Raw genomic sequence first — 15081 nt, 5'->3', positions numbered from 1 at the left:
CCCCCGCACCTGCTTGACAGATCACCGGAAAACATGGAAAGTTCCGTTAAATCTTGTCAAATGTCGGTAAAGTTATAAGTGAACAAAAAACTCTCTTTCTATGTAAACTTTCCTCTACCCCTATGCTAGGGTGTGGTTGACAATACATACTATAAGATTGTAAGAAGTGAAAAGGGAAAGCTTCCCGATTGTTATCTTTATGATGTCCCTACGAAACTTGGTGTACACGTCTATCCCTTTTCTATCTAAGCAAATACATCACAAGTTCATAAGCGATTGAAACTTCGGCTCATGTCTTTGAATTGTAAATATCTCCTTTTTTTAGGCTTTTACACATTACACACGTGTTTCACGGATCCTAACAAACAGCGACTTAGTAGTGTTTCTATCCACAGTTAGGTTTTTGGGCCTCATTTAAAAGGAAATGACGCATCTGCATAGATGCATCAGTTTCCTTGCGCCAGCACCAAACGCCTTTGCACCACAATGGAAACGCTGCATTTACAATACAGTGCTCCATGGCGCAAGGATTAACAGATGTGTCTGAAATTCGGACGCATCTGTTGCCACAAGAGTGATGCATTGCTGGAGTTGCTCATGAAAATGACGCAACTCCAGCACTACGCCACAACAGCTAGGTGAGTCCCATTCTAAAAGCCATCCTTCATTCCTTACCCTTGGTCCTAGCCGGCGCAGGGATTTTTACGCAGTGAAGGCGTGGAGTGATGCAGTGAAATTTCACTGCATCAGTTCTACATGGCTTTTTGCGTGGGAATGCCCACCCTGCATACATTATACCTGACACCAGTATAATGTGGCGCAGGGCTTTTCAATGTGACCCATTTCCCTAGATGCGTCACGTTGTAAATGGGCCGTTCGTGGCACATTGTTTATGCCGTCACAAAAAGTGACGCAACTGAGGTGCAAAAGGGTTGCAAGGGGCTTGTAAATCTGCCCCCGTGTTTTTATTAGCTTTACCTCAAGTCATATTCCTACACTAAAGCTTTGATATGCATTTCTACAGTCTTGTACTGTATCAGATTGCACAGCCTAGTAAAGGCCCAAACGTCGTAGCACATTCCAACAAATTGGCTCCTGCTAGCCCTCCTCGTCACGCAGTATTAGTCCTAATAATATTCTTGGATGTAGAAAATACCGAGCAGGTTACATTGCAAGCGATGGCTGTGTATGATCACAATGCAGCACTGTAGCTAAATAAATACACTGACAAGACTTTGGCACACGCGGTAGGAATGTCCTTTCCAGGAATGGCTAAATATTATGTGCTGTATAGAGTATCCATTGCATTCCAGAGCTTGAGGAAAACCAGGTGACCTTAGTCCGGAAGCGTGCGAGGAGAAGAGGTTGCCTGTGGTTCCAGTGCCTTCCTACTCCACCGAGCTGCTTGTTCTACAAACTGCCTTTGCATGAGCAATAAATTTGGCATTAAAAAAAAAATATTCGTCACACTTCTAGGAAGACGTTACAAACACGTGTACCAGGATTATGCACTATTTTTAATGAGACCTAAGGAACTCTGGGCCATATTTGCAAGAACCTCGTTAAAACTATCTCCGTTTTAGCGGCAGGAAACTGGCGCTAAAACGGCGATAATGGGCTTGCTAATATGCGTTATAGAATTCCAATAGAAGCCCAGGTTAGATGTCCTGCACATCTAACCTGGGCTTCTATTGGAATTCTATAACGCATATTAGCAAGCCAATTATCGCTTTTTTTGTGCAGTTTCCTGCCGCTAAAACAGCGATAATTTTAACGAGGTTCTTGCCAATATGCCCCTCGTTGTTTTGCATGGTAAATAAATATTATTTACAGGACTGCATCCTAATAAACGATTGCAATATAAAGTGGGTCAACATATTGCATAGTATACTACTAAAACGATGCTATCAACCTTGCCACTTACATATGTTATACACCAACACTTAGGCCCTCATTACAAGTTAATAGCTAAATTCCCATTCCTGGGCCAATAATAATATATACAGGAATCAAAATTACAGGTTGTTTGAGAATTATCACAACATGGCAGTTTTCTTCATGCCAAGCTTGCCTTCAACAGTGATTGGGAAGGTGGGGCGGTGTGGAAAGGCTCAGGAAAAAAACGTGCAATTCTGGGTCTCATAAGCCTCTGATTTCTTAAATCACAGAGTTTGGGGGTGTTTATACCGTTTTTAAAATGTTAAAAGTACATTTACCAATTTGGAAAAGGCTTTCTAAATTGTTAAATGGCTTAGGAAACCATTGATAATCAGTATTTGAAAGGGGGGCATTAAGAGCGTCCCTTACAAGTACAGATTCCTTTGGTATGCATTATTGTTTTGCGATCAAAATCCATTTGCAAAAGTTCATATTTTACTACCACCTCAAAGGAGGTGGCAATCTATCTTCAAATGGGAACTGGTCCCTATTCTCAAATGGGAAGGAGGCCACAAGGGAACCTTCCCCTTTGTGAATGTCTAAAAAAGATACATTTTTGTGGAGTTGCTTACTATTAAAACATGTTTGCAAAACATTTCATATTTCTTTTCCGTCACATCTGTTTTCCATTAAGGAAAACAGGCTGCATAAAAAAGATTACTATATTGATAAGAAATCACAGACATGAGGGTCTATTGACCCCAGCAGGCTGTCATGCCTGTAATTGTTGCCACTCATACTGGGGGGCAATTTGCCGTAACGGAATGCAGGACCATCCGCAAGGGGTGCGGCGGTCCCGCACCTGACATTAGGATGCCACCGCAACTGTGGCAAACCCTATTCCCAGTATTGTGGCGGGCGGTGCTCACAGCACCCCCCGCCACAATGCTGGGAATGCACGTCGGGCATTTGCATGCACAAAGTGACAGGCACTGCGCAGTGCTTGTCACCTTGTGCATGCAAATGCCATGTGCACCCCCAGACCTTCAATATCCTGGGGGCCCGCTACGGTCCCCTGCAGGCAAGGACCACATGCCTTTCCAAGATGGCAATGCCGCCATGGAAAGGCACATTTCCGCAGGCATTGTAATATGGATGGCGGTGTTTTGCAGACACCGCCACCATATTAACCTCGTCAACCGGCAGAAAAGCGGCAGACGTTCTTTCCGTCCTCCGCGGACAGCGCATGCCATCATAATATGGCGGGAATCTTTGCTGTGTAGATGGCGGGCGGATCGCCCCCACCGCCGGGATGGTGGTGACTACCGCCAGCCCGGCGGGGGGCGCTCCGCCCGCCATCCTAATGGGCCCCTAAGTGTGTTGAAAACAAATTCTAAAAATTATGTTCATAGTCACTGGAATTATGTACTTTTGTGGCAGCATCGTTTGTCACATAATTGTGGATTTGCCACATTTGCCACATATTCCATCATCTGCAGCAAAATCTGCAGATTTTAACAAAACAAATTTGTTTCTTGCTCAAATGGATCAAAACTTACAAAATAAATTGCAACATGTGTTTCTGCACAAAGGAAGGACTTTTGCAAAAGTTGACTGATCCACTTTCTGTTGCTTAATACTGTATTTGGGTGTTAAACTAGTACTAATGAGATGAAACTTAGGTCCACAGTGTGTTTAACTGTGTACAAATAACAAAAGAAGGAAGTAATACTACTAAAAAATGTGCTGCTTTATGCTTTATGGATGTTCCCTGGGTTTTTATATATTTGTATATTTAGGTACTCAACTCAACTGTTCTCCTCTCATCCCGCTTAACCACTCACTCTATATGTTCTGAAAACCACATCTGCTGTATTCCTTTCTTACTCAATATGGGAAAGTAGAACCACAAAGGCACAAGTTCAAACTACATCAACAATTCCAAGTATACATTCTATTACATTTATTAAAAAGTTTTTATAATTTGTTTTTGAGTTTGTTGATTTAAGAATGATTTCTACAAGAAATGTTTTGCAGCACATCATTCTGTTATAAATTCTTTGGCATCAACATTTCATTTTTAATACAGTGCCTAATGCCAATTTTTCTTTTTGGCTCATAATTTATTAAACCGTGCCACAAAATGATGTCTTCCTCTCAAGTATAATTTGAGTGGCCCTGGTCGTGCCTCAAGTTTCAGTTAAAAAATCAGAATAGGAGGTATTTACCAAATCTGCCTATGGTTTGTGGTTAGAGGAGAAGTAGGCCCACTTATTCAACTTGATGATGCTGTTCTCTTGGATCTACACGATTTTACGGGTTGGTTCAGAGCAGGGATTTCAATTCTGAGGACATGTGAGACAAAAGAGGTTCTCATTCTTAGGAATGGCAGAATTGGTTTCAAAGATGATGGTATGGGCAGTAGCTCATCTCTTCTCTTTGTTGGCAGTCCATCAGAGAGGTGCGGTGTACTCCGGTTTCTGGCTAATCAGGTGTCATCAGCCAGGCTAGCTTGAATCCAGTGGCAAAGTGAGCAAGGGACCCACGTCTGGGCATACCCTGCCAACTTAGGGCAAACAAAGCAAAACCAAAGGGGTTGTTTGTGCATTTGTCACATGAGTGGGATGGGTATACCCAGATGTGGGTCCCGTGCTCTCCATGCCACTTGAATTATGCTAACCTGGCTGAAGAGGGGTGAAACCCCGAAACCGGTCCTAGAATGCTTGTTTCCGGTCCAGGGAGGACCTGGCTTGGCAGATCGGGCTGGACTGTTCTCATGAGGCACAGGGTCAAGACTGATTTGCATATGGCTGGGTTCAAACTGGAATGGCAGGGTGAGCAAAAAATTATGGATTTAGGCCCAGATCTCTGTACTGGGGGGAATGTATGACATTGTTCTGCATTCTGTCCATCAACTGTTGTTTTGCATTTGTCAGCCCGAGTGAGACGGGTATACCCAGACATGGGTCCCGTGCTCTCCATGCCACTGGAATCAAGCTATCCTGGCTGAAGAGGGGTGAAACCCCAAAACCGGTCCTAGGATGCTTGTTTCCGGTCCAGGGAGGACCTGGATTGGCAGTTCGGGCTGGACTGTTCCCATGAGGCACAGGGTCAAGACTGATTTGCATATGGCTGGGTTCAAACTGGGATGGCATGGTGAGCAAAAAAACTATGGATTTAGGCACAGATCTCTGTACTGCGGTGAATGTATGACATTGTTCTGCATTCTGTCCATCAACTGTTATTTTTCCATTTGTCAACCCGAGTGTCATGGGTATACCCAGACGTGGGTCCCACGCTCTCCATGACACTGGAATCAAGCTTTTCTGGCTGAAGAGGGGTGAAACCCCAAAACCGGTCCTTGGATGCTTGTTTCCGGTCCAGGGAGGACTTGGCTTGGCAGTTCGGGCTGGACTGTTCCGATGAGGCACAGGGTCAGGACTGATTTGCAAAGGGCTGGTTTCAAACTGGAATGGCAGGGTGAGCAAAAAAACTATGGATTTAGGCACAGATCTCTGTACTGGGGTGAATGTATGTCTTTGTTCTGCATTCTGTCCATCAACTGTTGTTTTTCCTAAAATGTGAAGGGGCTGATTACGATCTCGGGCCGGAGGCTTTCCAACCGAGATCATTGGTTTCACTTACAACCAACTAATTACAATTTAGGTAGTCGGATGTGAAACTGACCGGTCATTATGGCTGGATTCTGACGGCTCAAGGAGCCCATCGGGCAGCCGAAAACTAGCCTGTAATCCTTATGGATGACGTTTTATGCCATCTGGATGACGATGCACTTTTACCAGCAGGCTTTCCGTGCTGGTCTTTCTGACATGGAAAGCCAGTTGGAAAGCATGTTTGGGGGCCCTAGCAGGGCCTCCCTTCTGTTTGCTACCTCCGGTTTGGGGCCAAGGGTGCACCATTTGATTCATGCACCGTTTGGCAAGCACCCTGAGGTGCATGCCATGCGATGCGAGCATGAACGGTCATATTTCATATAGGCCCAGGTAACATTGTAACCCTTTACCTATATTCTTCCCTACATTACACTTATACCGGATTACAAGAACTGACCGTTTACCTAGACACAACACTGCATTCAGAACGTGGGTTTTCCATAGTTCAAAATCTCATACATTATGCGTGAGGATATTTGGAAGCACAGCAGGACTACCATCTTCTGTATAATATCTATGTATAAAGTTCATGCCCAACGTCATCCTAAGTCTGATACAGTATTGCAGCGAGGTAGGACTCCCTGGGAGACCTATGGGTATATATACAATACATCTTGCTGAGATAGGCAGAGGAGACCAGGACTTCCCGGTCGACACACTGAGCAGAGACGCTGAGGTTCCTGCATGGAGACACAATGTAAAAGTGAAGATGTTCCCTGGGTTTTTATATATTTGTATATTTAAGTACTCAACTCAACTGTTCTCCTCTCATCCAGCTTAACCACTCACTCTATATGTTCTGAAAACCACATCTGCTGTATTCCTTTCTTACTCAATATGGGAAAGTAGAACCACAAAGGCACAAATTCAAAATAAATCAACAATTCCAAGTATACATTGTATTACATTTATTAAAAAGTTTTTATAATTTGTTTTTGAGTTTGTTGAGTCAGAGTCAAAAACACTTTATTTGATTACTTAAAAATCATAAAAGTATACTATACAAATCCATGATATTATGCAACCGAGAATTTTTTTTTTTATAAAAAACATCTTACAAGGATAATATTTAGTGTACATTTAAAAATCAGTGGCAAATACATATAGATCATCACATAGTTCACAGAATATTCAAAATTAGTAGCAAATGTTTCATAGTTCACAACGGCAATATTTAATCTGGTACATGGAAGTTAATTTATACTATCTGGTGCAGAGTAAACATTTACCGCAACCCCAACTGTATTAATCCGGAGTCTCTTCCGTCTAGCACGGATTGATGCAAAATTGGCTACACAAAACATCACTAAAGGAGTTTCCATTAGTTGAAGATAAAACAACTCTGTGGCCCCCCGTATCTGAATTAATAGTTAGATACGTTGAGAGGCTGGATAAAAGGTATGACAACATGAGTTTAGGATTTACAGATGGATAATCCATGTAAGAATGTCTCTAATAAAGTAGCTAATTAATGGTGTATGAAAGTTGACAAATGGTTGGAAAGGTGGGATCACAAATAGCACAATAAAAGAATATAAATAAACTGAAGAAATGTGATAAATTCATAACTCTTAATGAAATTGTATTTGTATATTGGATTTTTATACTGGATTTTTATATTCACAGAATACTGTGTTTTTAACTGTCCTGAGGAAGGTGGGGCATATAAGCCGAATCCACCGAAACGCATCGACAAACAAACCTATTGGTTTTTATATACATATTTCTTTATGATTATTTGTTTTATTGTTTGTATAATTGGCACTAGGCACTGTATTAAAAATGAAATGTTGATGCCAAAGAATTTATAATAGAATGATGTGCTGCTAAAAATTTCTTTTAAAAATCATTCTTGAATCAACAAACTCCCAAAAAAATTATAAAAACTTTTTAATAAATGTAATCGAATGTATACTTGGAATTGTTGATTTATTTTGAATTTCTGCCTTTGTGGTTCTACTTTCCCATATTGAGTAAGAAAGGAATACAGCAGATGTGGTTTTCAGAACATATAGAGTGAGTGGTTAAGCTGGATGAGAGGAGAACAGTTGAGTTGAGTACTTAAATATACAAATATATAAAAACCCAGGGAACATCTTCACTTTTACATTGTATCATACCCAGTTCCTGTTGGGTTCAAGGGTGACTCTCTTTCTTTTAAACTTATTGCCTGCATGGAAACACTCCAGCTCGCAGTGGTCTAACATCCCTCATGGGGTGTCCAACTTCGAGACCAAAATGAGGTTGGACACCCCACAGTATCTCACTTCAGGTAATGGGGTTGACTTTATCCTGGACGGATTCTTGGCTTTATTGTACCTTGGCTTTATTGTACCTACGTGTACCTAGCTAGGTACACTTAGGTACATCTAGTTAGGGAGGCATCATAGGAGTACTTATCTTTTTATCATGTATTTTATATACTTGTATGTATTCATGATTCCTGCAAGATGGTAGAACTTTACCATCCATTTACTTTTATAGTACTGCTAATCATTTATATCTTTTACTGTCTAACGGTTGTTGCAGCTCATCTATTTTACACCAGAATAAAAACTGTTCAATAAATACTTATTGAAAATGCTCAGCTTGTTTATTCTGTGTATCTCTCTAAGACAGACTAAGCGAGTACGAGTGACTGAGCGAAAAGTAGTACACTATTTCCACGGTCCTGAGGGATCAGGGTTGTCATGTTCGATGGTTGCCAAGAACTATTCTCTCCTTGCTAAGAGAAGATTATAGTGGCACTGTGAGCTACCTGATACAAGAGGCCAACATACTCAGTGGGGTTGTTCAGAATCAGTCTAACACCAATCCTATAGCGAATGCTGTCTGAACACGCAGATCCTGTATAGTTTTATAGGAGCTACACAACAGAACACAACCTCCCATTTCCCCATGGGAGCTTGTGCTAAGGCCGGTTGTTTCCGGCCATAACACATGCTCCCAATGGGGAAATGTGAGTATGTGACTGCACCATGTGTGGTCACATCGTAATCAGGCGGTCAGGACCGTCGACCAGAGGTCGGTCGGTCCTGTTTCCATGACATCATAATAAGCCCCTTACTTTTCCTTTCTGCTTTAGTTATATAGACTTTATTAATCTGATATTATAACTTGTATGTATAAGCTGTGGAGTACCCCTATAGCAAGGGTTGCAGCCCTCCAGCAGCCCCCTCACCATAGGTTAAAAACCACTGGTCTAGTTGGCATTAGGAGAGGACTGAAAGCGGCACTGAAAAGGAAGACAACAGTCATTGCATTATAACAGATATATATATTAATGCTCATATTTAAAAGCTCATGACAGGTTGACTAACTAATTAGAATTACTAACATAAACACATGAGCTTAAACATAGTCTGGTTTAATTAGTTGATGTAATGTTATAAGGGAGCTGTACAAATGAATACTTTTATGAGTTACAACATGCTACATTGCAAATATAAGAGGGAGCATTAGGCTATATTGAAAAGGTTTCCCAAAGATCTAATAGCACCAGCCTTTGCTTTAGATATTAAGGTTATGGTAGGATAAGAGTTAATTTATGAGTCCAAATGATAAGGATTAATGCACAATTTTTAGATGGCTGCGTATTTGAATAAGGTCTTGTTCGGAAGAAGCACATGAATGCTTCTCTCTGCAACAGACCACACTTTTGGAGGATGAACCCCAGAGTTGTACCATAGAATGGGAGGAAAAATGCTGACAGCACTTTTTTAGAGTTTTATATAGCATGAACTAGACCATAGACAGCAGGTATCAGAGTGCTTTACATGAGCACCAGTTTTGTTACATGAGGACACATTCATTTTGTATTGTACAGGAAGAACAAGGGAACCCTACTCACTATGGAACCAGGGTGATTAAGTATTTTAAGAAAAACAGCGATTCCTGTGGAATATTATACTTAATAATGGTTTGAAAGGCAAAGCGAAAATCACATTTAGCCAGGGGTTATGGGCGATGTCAAAGAGAAAGAACCACACATACACTGACTCTGTTGTTCAATAGTTGTATTAAGAATTACATTGTAAATGAATACTCAAAATTCATACACATAAGAAAAAGGTATTTACAGTTGTGTAAAGTGTCCCAAGTGAAAATATGAACCTAAACAATATAAGTGACGTTGTGAAACAATATTTACAAGGTGTCAAAGACTTTTGTTTCAAAAAGCGACCAAAATCCATATTTTTCAAATACATAGCTCCTATACAATGATAGAGTGCAATTTCAATAGTTCGCTTTTTTCAATGGTCGACGGCTTTTCGACCCTAATATGGGTGTAGGGTCTCTCCAGGAACTACAGTGTTAGGGACATCTAAGGAAAGCAAAAGAATATGTTTTTGGAATCTAAACTTGGCCCATGTACCAGCTCAAATGTTGGATTGAGAATTGTACTGAAGTTTACCTGGATATGTAATTGCTGAGGTATGTGTGGGGTGTGTGTAACCCATGTAGAAGTGAAAATAAAGTACTCACTAGGAAACCCCGCCGGGTTCTATGCGAGATGAAAAAATAATACATACATATTTAGACAAGGGTGGGAAAGATTAAGGAGCAATTTTATAGACATCGGCCATAACCCCTGGATAAATGTGATTTTCGCTTTGCCTTTCAAATCATTATTGTGTATAATATTCCACAGGAACCGCTGTTTTTCTTAAAATACTTAATCACTCTGGTTCTGTGGTAAATAAATAAATAATACCTCTATTTTTGACTGGATATACAATAACAGATAGCTCAATAAATAAGAGTCAAGATTCGAGGTAGTAGGAGTTTTGCAGGTTTAATACAGCATAAAGGACAGGAACAGGACAACCTGCACGGGAATAGGATGGCAGCGCTGCACGGGGCAGGGACAAAGGAATGGTAACTTTTAATAACAGTGCACAAGTATATATACTTAAACAAAATACATGGTATTCAATACAATAGGCGTAGCAGTGGGCAGGGCCTGCAACAGTCGCGAAAGATAAGGCAGAAAGTAGGTGTAACAAGAGGCGTGAACAGGGCGTATACATAGACATGTGATGTAAACGTAACGGAATATGTCATAAATGGGGCGGAAACATGGAGGGGGCTACCTAAGGAGCCGGGACCTCTAACCTAGTGGTGCGCGCAAACTGACAATGACGTGTTACTAGGGAGAAGCTGGGGGCTATGACTTCTGCGCTAGAAGGAGAGACAAAAGTCTGGAGAGTCAGAGCGACATGTACCTAAACACTATCTAGTATCTGATGTTTAGAGAACATGTTGATAGAATCCAAAAGTTATCAGGGTAAAGGCTAACAGACTCTAAGACTGGTGCATGCATTATTCTACATGTAGTGCGTGTTGAGGAATATTAAATGACCATTAATACAGTATTTCTCTTACATGGAGACGTAAAGGCTAGACCATGACGGAAACTATTGATGCGATTCAGTAACTTAGGAATGCAGGGAAGGAGAGCTGGACTGATAACTAGAATCATAACATACTCTTGGCAGACTGGCAGGCAGAGCCAGGCCGAGCCGGGCACTGTGAGGCAGGAAGTAAGTGAAGGGTCAGGGATACAGGTGGGGGCTGTATCGCTCCTCGGAGAGGGTTCAGAAGACAGGAGCTGAATCTGAGTCCGGGCCCTTTTGAGGCCTAGAAACGGGGATTTTACAATGAAATAACGTGCACACTGTGAAACGTGGCAACGTAACTTTACATAGGCCTGGTATTCGTTGTATTCACGAAAACTGGGAACTGGCATACTAGAGGTGGACACAACTGTAATTGCGTCTTTAATCGATCATGGGGAATACATATGCATGTTCATCATGCACATATAACATAAGATGGGGAACACGTAGGGACACAGAACATGGCAAAATTTACTTTTCCACATTCCCTCCTTGTCACTACTTTTCCATCAGGAAACATCAATATTCATGATACCATCTATCATTTCATACAGTATCATTTGCTCGTCTCGAATTGTCTTGGAACGGGATCTAGGACGGGACTTGGGACTAGGAATACAAGAGGTAGCACAAATGCCGCAAATCGCAGGGCCACATTGTATACAGAGGCAGCAACTGAATATGATCGCTACTGCAATACCTAGAAATGACAATACTTTCCATCCCCAGGCAGAAACTATACTCCAAAACCAACCGGACCATGTCCAGGTGCCTGGATTCTGGTGTAACTGATGGGCAATTTTATGAAGTCTGGTTATAGCTGAATAAACAGACGGCGCGTTATTAGGAATGAAAATGCAGCAACTAGATCCGATGACTCTACATGCTCCTCCTCTATCGGCCAGTATGACGTCAAGAACGAGACGATTTTGGAGCACGACAAATCTCATAGCAGATTGCTCTTCGGTTAAGTTACCTAGGGCAGAGGCAGTCTCATTCACTACTGCTTCAAGGGTTCTGGTTAGTCTACGTATTAACTTACTATTCTGGATAGGTCCTATAAAGAAAAAGAATCCTCTATTGAAATCTGTATACTGTTCTAGAGCAGTTTCAGTTTGATCGACAATCGGGGACTTGATCTCCCTTCTATGTCTAATGTGTACTAGATGTGTGTTTCTGTGATAATCGGATGGGGCTAGAAAAACTGGTGGCAGTAGGAAGGCAATGTAACAGGTTCCTTCCCAATCGAGGGGCAGACGAACATATGCGGTCTGACCACAAACAAAATAAGAATGACGTGAAGCTTTGAAAATAGATTTCTCACTGTCACTATACTTAATAATGGTAATACAATCACTATGTCCTACATGTGCGGAACCATTATTTCGGACACATAATTCGCCTTTGACTGGTAGTACTGAAATAGCAGGTAAGTCTGGAGTAGGATCAGACTGAACATTCAGGACCATAAAATTCGAAGAATAATTACCTAAATTATAAACTTCATTTTCTAGATCTAACCCTGTTCTGTGGGGAAGACCTTGCTTGTCTGGAAAACATGTACTGTTCAGAAGGGACATATCATTTGAAGATGACGTTAACGTGGACCAGGCTCCACATGAACCATTATGTGAAAATGGATAAGGAAACAGTGGCAGCACTCCCTTCGGTGTCTGGAAAGGGGGGAGTCGACCACACACCCAACAATTAGTGGCATTGCTGGTCTGGTGTGAATAATGTAACATACGGATAAATGTATTGTTGCGCATAGCAAGACGATAGGATAGTTCGTGAGGAGGCAGATCACTAAACGTATGCTCTACTGTAGCATTAGAAAACTTATTTACATGAGAAATTGGAAAACATAAATGAAATGCATAACTCGTGCAGGTAATCATCAAGCTCAAAAACAATATAAAACTTAGAAAAACGATACATCGGATAGAGTTTTGACTAACTCTCTCACTATGGGGGTCTATCTCATACATGTCAGATACCTGTCTAACCGTTTCACCCAGGGGGACTTAGACAATTAAACTGGCTGACTTATTTTACTAGACCGGAGCTTACTTTTATACTCCTGCTGTGGAGTTTTCTCTAACAGGGAATCCTTTGAATCAGAGTCAATAGCGGGACAGTCCTTGATAATAGTATCTTGGCAGTCTTTAAAATCTTGACAATCCTTGGAAATGTTCTTGGAAACAGTTTTTAGTCGGAGTCCGTGAAATTTCTTGACATGCGACAGGTGCACCCACCCCTTCCTGCCTTCCAACTTGACGGCAGTGCGGGTGATCAAAAGGACTAACTTCGGCTCCTTCCAGCGAGGCTCCAGCGGACTTGAACGATCGAAATTCCGGACAAGCACTAGACTTCCTGGAACGATTTCATGCGGTTTCACCTCGGTATTGTCTGGAAATGCGGCGGCAACCTGTGAACGACAAGAGTGTAGGGCAGACATCAAGGAAGCTAGGTAATCTGTCAGCATATTACTGGAAACATCGGTAATACTTCGGGGTCTAGGTGTACCCCACATGTTCGGGGGGCGGCCGAATACGACCTCATAAGGGGACAGACCTGATCTGGAGTGTGCGACCATGCGCATATAGAATAGGGCGACTGGCAGGGCTACTAGCCAGTCTACACCTTTCTCTTTGCATACTTTGGCAATACGGATTTTCAGGGTTTGATTATGTCTCTCTACGAGACCGGCTGCTTCTGGATGGCGTACACAATGGAACTTCCACTGGTACCCTAACAAAAGGGAAACATGCTTCATTAGTTCAGATGAGAATGGCTGGCCGTTATCAGAATACACGACCCTAGGGAGTCCATAGCGGGGGAAGAATTCACGAACCAACTGCTTGGCAGTGGTCGCGGCTGTATAATCTGGGACTGGATATGCTTCTGTCCACCTGGACAAAGCGCATACAACTACAAGGACATACTTGAAACCTCGACATCGCTCCATCTGAATATAATCCATCTGGAGGACTTCAAAAGGGTGGTCAGGAGGCTGGAATCCACCTTGTTCCACCGGGACACTTTTACCTGGATTGAACTGGCAACATATCATACAGGTACGGACTTTCTGCTTGGCTGCAGCTCGTAAATGCTTGTTGGACCAAATGTTCTGGATACTGTCTATCATGGCTTTTTCTCCTAAATGTGCAGGACTATGTGCGGTATTAATAATGACTTGAACCATTGAGTCGGGGAGAAACCATGTGGCTTTTCCCTTCGTCAACCATCCCTGATCTGTCTGGACCCCTCCTTGTTCGGACCATTTCTTGATTTCTTCAGGAGTAGCATGTAACTGGATATCTATGACATCTTGAGTAGGGTCCTTAACTGTCATACAAGTAGTCGGTTCTAGAGTGGATGTCGGTGTCTTGTTAACTGGTATGTCTGGTGTCTGTGCTGTAAGCTTGGCAGTTCGATCTGCTAGATCATTACCTTGGGAAATAATGTCAGTGACTTTAGTGTGTGCTTTGCACTTCATGATAGCGATAGATGTCGGTAAATGTATTGCATCTAACAGAGCTTGAATAAGGAGACCATGCTGAATCTTGGTTCCATGAGAAGTCATGAAACCTCTCTCCTGCCAGAGCACTCCAAAGTCGTGTACAACTCCGAATGCGTAGCGTGAATCTGTGTAAATGTTAACTTTCAGGTTCTTGGCGTGTATGCAGGCTTGAGTCAGAGCGACTAGCTCTGCTGCTTGAGCAGACAGGGTGTCAATACGGTGTGTTTCAATAACTTCAGTGTCAGTAGTCACTGCATACGCGGCTACTAGTTCTCCTGTACTGGTTCTCATACATGAACCATCCACATAAAGTGTCAGGTCGGGATTTGGTAATGCAATATCTGTCAGATCTTGTCTTGGCTTAGTCATGGTGTTAACTACTTCCACACAGTCATGTGTGGCAGGATTTGAAGTAACTGACGGTAACAGTGTAGCAGGATTTAGAACGTTGCAGCGTCTGATTTCTATGTGTGGCTGGAACAGTGTCAGTTCATAACCTGTCAAACGTGCAATTGTCAAGTGCTGAGTCTGTGTTCGGTTTAAAAGAACTTCCACGGAGTGTGGAACTTGTACTGTCAAGGAGTGTCCTAATACTATGGAATCACTT

This window comes from Lissotriton helveticus, chromosome 3_1, assembly GCF_964261635.1.
Source record: "Lissotriton helveticus chromosome 3_1, aLisHel1.1, whole genome shotgun sequence".
Taxonomy (NCBI): Eukaryota; Metazoa; Chordata; class Amphibia; order Caudata; family Salamandridae; genus Lissotriton; species Lissotriton helveticus.
This window is presented reverse-complemented; position numbering follows the sequence as displayed.